Here is a 12,865-nt window from a genome sequence, read left to right on the forward strand (position 1 = left end):
GGCGAAATCAACATATACACCGCACCCGCGACTAGACTAGGATGAGGAAAAACGGTGAGAAGAAGATTAACGATAATAGAAGGAAGATCGCCCAATTGAGTGCCTGTTTCTCTCTCATGCGTCAGAGTAAAACTGAACGTCGAAATTGATACGCAGTCATTGTAAATAAAAATGCTCACTTATGGTGGCTGAGACCGTATTATGACGATTGTGATAATAATAATAATAATAATAATAATAATAATAATAATAATAATAATAATAATAATAATAATAATAATAATAATGCTGGGGCTGTACCTTAATTAAGGCCACGGCCGCTTCCTTCCAACTCCTAGGCCTTTCCTATCCCATCGTCGCCATAAGACCTATCTGTGTCGGTGCGACGTAAAGCCCCGAGCAAAATAATAATAATAATAATAATAACAATAATAATAATAATAATAATAATAATAATTGTACCGGGCGGTACACCTCTTCGACGCAAGTTCAAATCTTGCGCCAATTGAAACTCCTCTACAGGAGAAACTCTGAACTTTAAAAACGGAATCAACTCAATTGTTTATCAGAAGATGTCACCGTGTGTATTTTGATTTGTTTTTGTTTCTCATTGATGAAGAAGTGTGGAGATTCTCTTATAGATGTCACTGCTTAAAAAACTATGATTATGCACTCTGGTGCGAAGGAATGAACTTTCTTGGAGAAATTTTGTATTCATAAGTTTTGTCTTTACTAAATTTTGTTCTTTTATTTGAGGGTTGGCAATATTAAGCTTCCTTTCCGCCTGTTTTGAATTTAACCAATCCTAAATTTCTGTAATTAATTTCCCACCAATAAGGTGTTTCTTCATCGCCTTGTGTATAAATTTTTGCTGTTAGCCAATAAAACGTTTGTGGGCGGGTCCTAATCATTCATGAAAGGTCTCGAATTTTCCGCGAGGGTATAAAAACTGCTGATTTTCTTGTCTCCGGGCCACTCGTATAACATCTTGCTAAGTGTGTGAATATGTAGCAGGGGGGCGGGAAGGGCCTCTTTCTTCAGGTAGCAGCTCTTCAACAAGGCAATGGTTCTTCAACATCTCTATTTCTCGCTAGCTCAGCAGTTTAACTTGCGGGGAAGGTTCGAAACCTTTAATATGTAACCCACCTCTTTAAAATGTAAATCCCTTTTCAGAGTATGTAAAATCTACAAATCTCTTTAACTGTAAAGCGGGGATAGAGAGTGCTTTACCCTCTCGAGCTCCTCTTCATTTTGAATTTGAGGTGACTATGTTTTCGTAACCATTTTATCTTTTCCTTCTTAATGTGTTAAATTTATCTTGTATACTAGTCATCTCCATAGATTGGGATTAGCTCCTGTGTAATCGGCCTAGCTCCACTTAGGTTTTAAAATGTGTATTTAGGAGTGCAAGTTCACGCCTACAGTCCTCTCTGTACTTTGGGCCAGTAACTTAACCTGTTGTTTTTTTTTCTTCATGCGAAGGCCCTGTAGGTTGGGTACATGATACCCCTGTTTCTTTGTAAGTGTACCTTGAGGGCAGTTAGAAGTAAAGTTTGTGGTGGCCTTTGATAGGCTTGTAAAATCGAGAGCGGGTCTGCTCTTTCTTGTATTTTGATGGGGGCCTATAGGAGGCTTAACATGGTAATTAGGAGCAAGTGCTCCTTGGTATGATGGGGTTTTCTGCCCCTTAGTTCAAATTTGTACCTTGGTAAAGTTGGGCTAATAGCTCAAGGATTGTGAAGGTGGGGCTCGAAGCCCAAAACTTGTAAAAAAAATCCTGAACTGATAAAATTATTCTTGTACCTGCCTTTCATTGTTATTCCACCTAGTGGAAAATTGTTTTCTTGGTCTTGGACCGGATAGTTGGTTATTGTTTGACTCGCTGGTTTTTGTTGAAGTCTAAAGCTCTTTGTTAAATCTTGTTTGTAAGTTTTGATATTCTTGAAAATATAACCTTTATTAAAATTTTAAATTCATCTGGTGGCCTTGTAGTTAGACCCATTCTAGCCCGCACCTTCTTTCACCTCTGCTGTTCCACAGATATCTCGGAATAATAATAATAATAATAATAATAATAATAATAATAATAATAATAATAATAATAATAATAATAATAATAATAATAATAATAATAATAATAATAATAATAATAATAATAATAATTCGTTATATTTCCCCAGTTTATTGGGGTCGGCCCTTTAAGGTGGAATCGGCTCGGTGTTACGACCGGATGCCCTTCCCGACACCATCCCTATGTTGAAGGATGTATCCACTATAAAGTGTTTTTTCTTCTGGCAAGGGTTTTAACGTCGCATCTACTCAGCAACGTTTTAGCGACAACGGTGTGGGAAAGGGCTTGGACTAGGAAGGAAGCAGCAGTGGTCATAACTGAGATACAGTCCCACCATTTGCCTGGTGTGAAAATTGGAAACCACGGAAAACCATCTTCAGGACTGCCGATAGTAGGGCTCCCATCTACTAGGCTATATCCAGAATGCAATCTCACAGCTACGTGACCGAAACCGAGTTGCCAACTCGCTCGGTTTAAGGGTTCCTTCGGTGGATGGTAGTGTGGTGTGCTGTATGTGGGGCCTAGATGAAGAGAAGTATATTAAGAACACAAACACCCAACCCCAAGCCACGTAGTTAAAATTTTCGACCCGCTTGGGATGCAAACTTGGAGCCCTCAGAAACAAAGGCCAATACGCTGACCATTCTGTCAAGGAGGGAGATTGTTATTATTGTTGTTGTGTTCAACTATTTCAAACATCTTAAGTGAGCCGATGTAGATGTCATAGCACAGTATTTTCCCGTTTGATTAACGCCCGGATGACTTAAGATGAAACTCCATTGACAATGGTATGAAATTATCACCGCGTAGAGGCGCGCGGCTGTGAGCTTGCATCCGGGAGATCGTGGGTTCGAGCCCCACTGTCGGCAGCCCTGAAGATGGTTTTCCGTGGTTTCCCATTTTCACACCAGGCAAATGCTGGGGCTGTACCTTAATTAAGGCCACGGCCGCTTCCTTCCAACTCCTAGGCCTTTCCTATCCCATCGTCGCCATAAGGCCTATCTGTGTCGGTGCGACGTAAAGCGACTAGCAAAAAAAAAAAAAAATATATCACCCGAACGATCGAAAAGTGTTAGGAAAGGCGCCTTACTCACAGAGCGTGAAGCTTTAACTTCGCCATTTGAAAAGTAATAAATAAATAAATAAATAAATAAATAAATAAATAAATAAATAAATAAATAAATAAATAAATAAATAAATAAATAAATGAATAAATAAATAAATAAATAAATAAATAAATAAATAAATACGCGCTTGGTTCCCTCAGAAAGAAGTGGACTTGATTTCCCAACAGGAAGTCGGGAAATTTAGAAATAAGTCTTCCACTTCCGGAGAACTACATAGTCTTGGGGTCATTCAGCCTACACCAGAAATAAGTACGAGGCTAATTCCGGGAATAAAAGTGCCGGGCATAGAGGTAACCACTCTATTTCACTTCGGGCCATCGTAACGGAGATTGGAAGGCTCTAATGGCGTTCCGAAGCCTGTACGGAGATTATTTTTCTCTTTTCTTTGTACTGTTTAGGGTTTCGTTTTCTTTAGGCGATACGATTCTTTGAATGGCCAACGCTCTATATTACAGTCAGTGTTGAGAATGTTTGATACTGCCGTTGATTTGTCTTTAAAAGTAGCAAACAGAGATGTCACTCAGAGAAGGTTTTTGCCTTAAACATAACAAATCAAGTCTGTGGTACAACACAGCCAAGACGGCTGCTGGCGTCTTCGAAAACCTTCAGATATTAGTTAGTTGGACATAAAAACATAACATTATTATAAGACGGCTGCTGCCCAGTCAGATGGTTTACAGAGTTTTGAATTTCACAGGGTCCGGCTCCATAGCTAAATGGCTAGCATGCTGGCCTTTGGTCCAAGGGTCCCAGGTTTAATTCCCGGTCGGGTCGGGGATTTTAACTTCAATTCCTATGGGTCGGGGTCTGGGTGTTTGTTACGTATTCAACATTAGATTACATCACAGGTAGGGCTCCATCCTCACAGACGCGCAAGTCGCCTGTTCGACGTCAACTCGAATGACTGCACCAGGCCTCTCCGGAGGCCACACGCCAATTACTTTCACCTCTGCGATATCCTCGGCCATTTTGCTTGACTATCGTGATCGGCTCGCTGCCTCTCATATCAGACGGCTCCTCAGTCGGTTTCATGAGGCTATAATAATGGCGTGTGGCCTCCGGTGAGGCGTAGTGCAGGTCTTCCGAGCTGACGCCATATAGGCAACCTGCGCGTCTTTGAGGAAGGAGCTGTACCTAAGAAGAAATCTAATGCTGAATACGTCACAAACATCCCGTCCCCGAGCTATAGAAATTAACTAATGAAAGTTAAAATCTCCGGCCCGATCGGGAATCGAACGCTGGACCGTTTGGACCAAAGGCCAGCATGCTAGCCATTTAGCCATTGGGCAGGACTTCACGAGGTTGAGTGCACCACCTTCCAGCTCAGTCCAGAATTAAAATTCCTGAACTGGCTAGGAATTGAACCCTGGGCTTTCAGCTACATCTTGTGGGCTTCGCCCTAAAGCCAGGCCAGTTTTTCTTAATGAGCCTAAGTAACTCAGGCTACCTCATATACAAGGTGTAACGAAACGAGTGAGCAGAACTTCAGGAACGGATTTCTCATAGTAGAGAAGGCGTCCGGCTCTATGGCTAAATGGTTAGTGTGCTGGCCTTTGGTCACAGGGGTCCCGGGTTCGATTCTCGGCCGGGTTGGGAATTTTAACCACAATTGGTTAATTTTGCTGGCACGGGGGCTGGGTATATGTGTCCTTTTCATCATCATTTCATCTTCATCACAACGCGCAAGTCGCCTATGGGTGTCGAATCAAAAGACCTGCATCTGGCGAGCCGAACTTGTCCTCGGACACTGCCGGCACTGAAAGCCATACGCCATTTCATTTCAGTAGAGAAGGTGAAAAGCGTATATCAACACGGGTCCAGAAATGCTTGGCAACGGCATTATTAAGGCACGCAATTAGGAACAGAGACCAGTGTGCACTCCAGAACATTTGTTTGCTGAAAAATTGCAAGAGATGTGTTACATGTTTTTTGTAATATGCAATGCCATGTGTAGAGGTGCTGTACGGAGAGTGTACTTTGCCTTAAACAGAACATAGGCCTAAGAAGTCTGTGGCACGACATCCCATTAAGGGTGTTGGCCTGCCAAGATGGCTGCATGTAGGCTTGCTGATCATAACGCCTCCACATTGATTCCAGTCCTGCCAACAAACACACCCTCGTGTACTTTACAACCCATAGCGCGCCAACCAAGCATTTCGTTTATCTTTCTTTCTGTCTTTTTTTTTTTTTACAATTTGCTTTACGTCGCACCGACGCATATAGGTCTTATGGCGACGATGGGATAGGAAAGGGCTAGGAGTGGAAAGGGTGCTGCCGTGGCGTTAATTAAGGCACAGTCCCAGCATTTGCCTGGTGTGAATATGATAATATGGTAAACCACGGAACCAAGGGGGACCAACAGTGGATATTTTATGTCCATTACGATTCTGAGTACCGAGGAAGTTGGCCGTGCGGTTATTGGCACGCAGCTGTTAGGTTGCATTCGGGAGATAGTGGGGTCGAACTCCACTGTCTACAGTCCTGAAGAGGGTTTTCCGTGGTTTCCGATTTTCACACTAGGCAAATGCTGGGGCTGTACCTTAATTATGACCACGGCCGATTTCTCCCCACTCCTGTCCAAACGTCGCCGTAAGACCTATCTGTGTCGGTGCGACATAAAGCGAATTGTAAAAAAAAAAGAAAACAGGTCCTGAGAGGATTAGTTGTTTTCCCATGACACATCAAGACGTGTTTCTAACCCAATAGCAAAATACCCCCCTTTAAAAGCACAAAATGGAGACTGCAGATACAATATTATTAAAATGCCAAGGATATTTGTTCGTGGACATTTTTACCCACTCCCACCTTCCTCGGGTAATAATCTAGGATTAAGTTTACTCGTACCCTCAAACGAAGATGGTGTAACGCTCATCGCTTTATAGGCACACCGCGAATGCAGGTGAATTGCATGTGCCATTCCTTCCTCCCAGTCAGCCATTCTTAAGTTTCTTACAGTACCGGGAATCGAACCCGGGCCTCCGATGATGGCAGTTAAAAACCCTAACCTTTATTCTACCAAGGCGGACAGGAGCACAGGGAGAAGACGTCACAGAACCGACCTTAATTGATTTAATAAAATGATGGGGAAAACTACGTTAATAGTTTGAGGGAAACGAGCAAACGCTCACCGACACACACGTATGATGATGCACCCTTGATCAAGTTGATCTCTTCATATATCTTTCTCTTCAGACATTCTTCCTCCGGTTTTGACTAACGTGGAGAGAAATCCTTTTTATTTTTAAGTTGCTTTACGTCACACCGATTCAGGTAGGTCTAATGGCGCCAGTGGGATTGGAAACGGCTAGGGGTGGAAAAGAAGCGACCATGGCCTTAATTAAGGTACAACCCCAGCATTTTCCCGGGATGAAAATGGGAAACCACGGAAAACCACCATGAGAGCTGCCGACGGTGTGATTTCAACACACTATCTTCCGAATGCAAGCTCACAGCTTGCTCACAACCGCTCTATGAAGAAAATGGAATCTGTAGGCTACAGTCCTTGAAAACCTCTGTCTGAACAAATTAGATTCAAGAAACTGTAATTTTATAATTCTTTTTCTTCATGGCCTCTTCCAAATTTATTGGAGTTGGCACTTGAATACGGAGTTGAGTCAGTTTTATGGCCGGATTCCGTTTCTGACATCAACCCTATGCTGAGGAATCTATTCACTATTGTGTGTTTCTGTGGTGGTTGTTAGTGTATTAGGACGAACACAAAAATGCAGTCCCCGAGCCAGTGCAATTAATATTATGCTTTTAAAATTCCCGACCCGACCGGGAATCGAACCCGAGGCTCTCTGATGCAAAGACCAGTGCGATGACCATTCAGGCATGGAGGTAGACTGCCGCATAATAATAATAATAATAATAATAATAATAATAATAATAATAATAATAATAATAATAATAATAATAATAATCTACAGTTTTTTCCACTCCTGTAGGGCTACGGGTATCGTAAAGGTGGTTTTGGCCCTGTTTTACTTCCGGATGCCCTTCTTGACGCCATCATTATATGAAGGGATATAATTACTATTACGAGTTTTTTGTGGTGGTTGGTAGTGTGGCGTGTTGTTTGGATATGAAGAGGGGAGGGTTGGCACAATCACAAACAGCCACTCCCGGAGCCAGAATAATTAATATGACGCGATTAAAAACCCAGCCCCGCCGGGAATCGAACCCGGGACCCTCTGAACCCAAGGCCTCAACGCTGACCACACGGCCAAGGAGTCGTATTATAATAATAATAATAATAATAATAATAATAATAATAATAATAATAATAATAATAATATAAATACATTGGGTATCCAGTAACAGAGTCTGCTTACAGTAGTAAAGCAATGGAACTAAATCAAGACGAACTTTACGTACATAAGAAAAATGGAACGAAGTATTAATTTTTTTATCAAAACCAGATATTTCATGGTATTGAAAGATGAATAGAAACGAAAGCAAGAAACAAAAAATCGCAATTTAAAATTACTTACATGTGAGTTGCAAGCAATACATTTGAAATTCATACTAAATTTACATGCTTGTTTGTTACCCCTCAGTCCCGTTTCTTCTAGGTGCCATACTTTTACGGTCAGATGCCCTTCCTGACGCAAACCTCAGCTAATGAGGATGAAAGGAAAAATGGTGAATAAAACTGGGTGTCGAGGTGTAACGAATCGGCTGTGGCCTATGAATTGTGTTTGTCCCTGCATTTGCATGGAAATGAAAATCGGAAACCTGAAGCATTTTCAGGACAGCCGACGGCGGGGTTCGAACCCATGCGTTTTCCGAATGCAGATCTTGGCTCCATAGCCTTGGTGCTCAACACTTGCTGCCCCTCTGCTATATCAAATTTACAGATATTAGCTTAAAATATTCTCTTGCATGTAGTATAAAATAATAATAACTCTGACGCTCAGCAATTCACTCAAAATTCACAAAATATAACTGCTATATAAATTGTAGTCGTCGTTGTTTTGCTGTTGTTGTTGTAACTTCAGTCCGCCTCTGTGGTGTAGTGGTTAGCGTGATTAGCTGCCACCCCCGGAGGCCCGGGTTCGATTCCCGGCTCTGCCACGAAATTTGAAAAGTGGTATGAGGGCTGGAACGGGGTCCACTCAGCCTCGGGAGGTCAACTGAGTAGAGGTGGGTTCGATTCCCACCTCAGCCATCCTGGAAGTGGTTTTCCCTGGTTTCCCACTTCTCCTCCAGGCGAATGCCGGGATGGTACCTAACATAAGGCCACGGCCGCTTCCTTCCCTCTTCCTTGTCTATCCCTTCCAATCTTCCCATCCCTCCACAAGGCCCCTGTTCAGCATAGCAGGTGAGGCGAATATGTTTCCTCGTTACGCTACTCAGCTGATTCAGGTCGCATAATTATTTCCATAAATTGAACCCTCGACCTCTGGCACCAAATTTTCGGAATTGCCTGACAACGTGCCTGGTCCTTACAGCACTGCTGGCGCAAAAATGCACTGTGATAGTTAATGAACAATCTGTTTTCTCTTTCGTTTCGTAGCCATCAAAAAGCCTGCAGCTGATCTTCATGGCTAGTTGGGACAAATGGAGTCACGTACTACATTCGAAATTGATTCCTATCTGAGCAGCTAACTGGTTAGCAGAATGCCGATTATGGAACCAATCAAACAGTACTATCAGGCCATCTCGCGCGAGCTATGTACATTACCTGAGGCAAGGGCGTTCAGGAGGTGAAAAGATAGCATCTGCAATGTTCATCGAACTTGAAATCAATGCTTCCTCTTCTTATCTTGCCCATTTAAGGATTGTTAAACTATGAGTTTAACAACTGCACCTACGACCTGTAGCAGCTTAACTGTTCTTTCCAGCTAAAGTACTATAGTGCTGAATTCGTAGTCTCAATGAGGGCACTGAGGCGTTCTCTGTAGAACTGAAGTATATGAGTGATTGAGAAAAGCTGCAGAATCGATATCTCTAAAGGATAATGCCCCGACTAACTGATTCATTCACTCATTAACGTCCAGCCGACACTACTAACGTTAGAGACATGAAATGTAAAGGATATGTTCGTATAAGTATAGAACCCTTTAGTCAGCTGTTAATTAATAAATTACCTCTTCTGTTTCTCGAGCATATTTAGTAGATGAAATGAAATGAAATGAAATGAAATGAAATATCGTATGGCTTTTAGTGCCGAGATATCCCAGGACGAGTTCGGCTCGCCAGGTGCAGGTCTTCCTATTTGACTCCCGTAGGCGACCTGCGCGTCGTAATAAGGATGAAATGATGAAGACAACACATACACCCAGCCCCCGTGCCATTGGAATTAACCAATTAAGGTTAGAATCCCCGACTCGGCCGGGAATCGAACCCGGGACCCTCTGAACCGAAGGTCAGTACGCTGACCGTTCAGCCAACGAGTCGGACATTTAGTAGATACTTTTATCTCAGGGTTTGTTACTGGTTCTTCGTCACTTGCTGACATGACTTTAGGCTATCAAGAGAGAAGCTATGAAATCAAGGGCGTGGTTAAACTGACTCTATTTATTTAAGAAAAGAACTAAGGATAATTCAACGAAAAATTGTCAAACAACTATGACCAAATCTGGGGTTAATGATCTTACTGTTTTGATGGGGCTGGACGATTTCAGGGTGCGATACCATACTATTACTATAAAGTTTCTAAAGGGCCATTGTAGGAAAAACACCTTAAATTAAAGGTAAGCCAACAACAAGAACAAAAACAACCTGGATTGCTGAAATGCCTGAACAACACACACTCATTTCCAAACATTTCTTAATTAAGGCCGTGCGCGATCACACAGTACGAGCTGTATGGACCCTTAATTGACTCTGAGTAATCTCCAGTTAGCAATACGGACTGACCACCATCATCTCTTAATACAAAAATAATGTTAAGCACACCTGGTTGATGACCATGGTGTCCCTTCAATGAAGTTGAGTGAAGTGAACGTAAATGATGACCCAAATGATCCTTCAGTGAGTTTAAGTTAACGTGGTCGATGACTACAGTGTCCATCCACTAAAATAAAACTAAGTGAACGTGGCTGATGAACAACGTGTCTCTCCAAAGCAAGAGAATATGATAAGCTTACTGAGTTTCTGTAATAAACACTTTCCAATCTGTCAGACACACAACAGTTTCAAATGCATATTAAACAACTATACGCATAACTGTACAAATCACATACTATATACAAAGAATGACATGTTCCGTTTTACAAGAACATCCTCAGATCACCTACATTATGCGCATATATGTACAGTATAGTTTACGCAGTGTAAACTTATCAATGTTATAGAGTTAGGTGATAACATGAACCATTTGTGACCAATAAATGATTGTATGGGAAACGACCAACACAGTATAAAGAAATATTTTGTACTTATCTACACTGCCGAAGAAACGTCCGTTGTCACCTTTCACTATCACAGATCTGTTATCCCGGGAGAATAGCGGTTTTTTGCTTAGCTAACAGTTCCTCGGGGAGGGTTTCGCTAGACAACCGATTATTCGCTGAAAAAACAAGTTCAAGAAGCTTCGAAAACTTACGCTCAAATGAATCCCACGGTTAATCGAACATCAGTGACCGGATATCAACAGAAACATCCTGAGATGAACATATCAGGAGTTGATAAAAACCGGTATACCCATCCCGGAGTGCATCAAGTTGCATCAGACACTTACCAGCGCAGTCATCTCGAAGTACACCGAGCAGTAGCAGCCGCTTATCAACAAAGTGATCCGGAAATACACAAAGCAACGCAGAGACAGTACGAAAGAAATAAACCGGAGCACGCACAGAGGATCGCTTATGAACATTCTATACTGAATTAGACATGTGGTCCATTGCGTTCATATTCGTATCAGAGAGAAGTTCATTATGACCATTTCTGCTACAGATATTCTAACCCTGTTCAATCGCTTCGAGGTTAATGTCCATGAATCCGAGATCTTCGACACATTTTATCGATATCTAGCTCCTTGATATAAATTATGCATAAAGAGGTCTGAATTAAACTGAGTTGATGATATAATTAATCTGGGTCGTGAATTTGAGTCAACTGTATTTATATCAACCTCCTCTTCCACCTGCCGATTGTTCTTTTCCCCTTACTGCTTGTCGTGCTGTGTCAAAAACTGTCTTCTTCGCTAGATCACCTAATCGTCTTCGATATCGTAATAGGCCTATTGACCATTTAGAATCACCTCATCCCTTGACCGTGCCACTAATGCCCTTTTGAGTCATTATGTGTCTCGCCAAAGGTGTCAAATTCGATTAAATGTTGGAATTGTGGAAAGGATGGCTATGCATCTAGGAATTGCAAGTCGAAGTCTTCCTTAAAATGTACACTGACTTACCAAATGTCATGGGATAGTCACCTAATAGCGTGCGGGGCCTCCTCTGGCCCTGTGAACTGTAGTGAGACGCTGTGGAAGTGAGTCGACAAGTCCGTGGTAGTCCTCTGGACGCAGCTGACACCAAATCGTTTGCAGAGCGGCCGCAATTGCTGGTCTCTTCGTGGGTACTGGATCCATGGCACGGAGCCTGCGTTCCAGGACATCCCAGATATGCTCGGTAGGGTTCAAATCGGGGCTCCTAAATGGCCATGGTAGTCGTTGGACCTTCGCTGCATGTTCCTGGAACCATTCCCGGGTGACGTGGGAGCGATGTGGCGGCGCGTTATCATCTTGAAACACCGCAGAACCGCCTGGGTGCTGGAAGGCCAAAAATGGGTGGAGATGTCTCCGAGCAGCTCAACATACAGCGTATCATTCAAAGTTTCTTCCAGAACAACTACGGGGCCCATTCCATACCAGTAAAATGCACCCCAGACCATAACAGAGACAACAGCGCCCTGGACCACACCTTCGAGGCAGGCGAGATCCATCGCTTCATGTAGTCTGCGCCATAGACGGCGCCTCCCATCGGCATGGTGCAGTTGAAATCGTGATTCGTCCGACCATATCACGTTACGCCATTGTTCCAGTGTCCATCCCTGGTGACTGGCGACAAATGCGTGTCGTTGTGCCCGATGACGTTGGGTTAACAGTGGCACCCGTGTGCGGCGCCGGCTCCCATAACCCATAGAACCCATATTCCTACGGATTGTCCATTGGGAGACGTGTCTAGCACGGCCTGTGTTGAATTGAGACGTGATTTGTTGCACAGTTGCCCGTCTGTCACTATTGAAAATCCGTCTCAGATGTCGCCGGTCACGGTCATCGAGGGTGGCTGAACTGCCGGTCGTTCGTCTGCTGTGGACGGTGACACCCGCATTCAACCATTCACGATACACCCTGGACACGGTTGATCGTGTGAAGCCGGATTCCCGCACCACTTCCGAAATCGCACTTCCCATCCGTCGGGCACCGACCACTATACCTCGTTCGAACGGTGTCAGCTCACGACGACGCTCCATGTTACACCTGTCACATGCACAACCACTGCTCACAAGGTCTCCTATACAACTGCCACTGGCACAGGGGGCGTGTGGTGCGCAGACAACACACCTGCGTATCAGTGCTCCGCTACCCCCATGACATTTGCTCAGTCAGTGTAGTCAATGTGGTTTAATAGGTGCCTATCGCAACATCTGTCCGCGGTGCAATACTAGTCAGGGAAACTAGCTTTGCACCAGCGCATTGGCCCACCGTTGGTGCCTA

The sequence above is a fragment of the Anabrus simplex genome, chromosome 1 (genome assembly GCF_040414725.1).
Source record: "Anabrus simplex isolate iqAnaSimp1 chromosome 1, ASM4041472v1, whole genome shotgun sequence".
Taxonomy (NCBI): Eukaryota; Metazoa; Arthropoda; class Insecta; order Orthoptera; family Tettigoniidae; genus Anabrus; species Anabrus simplex.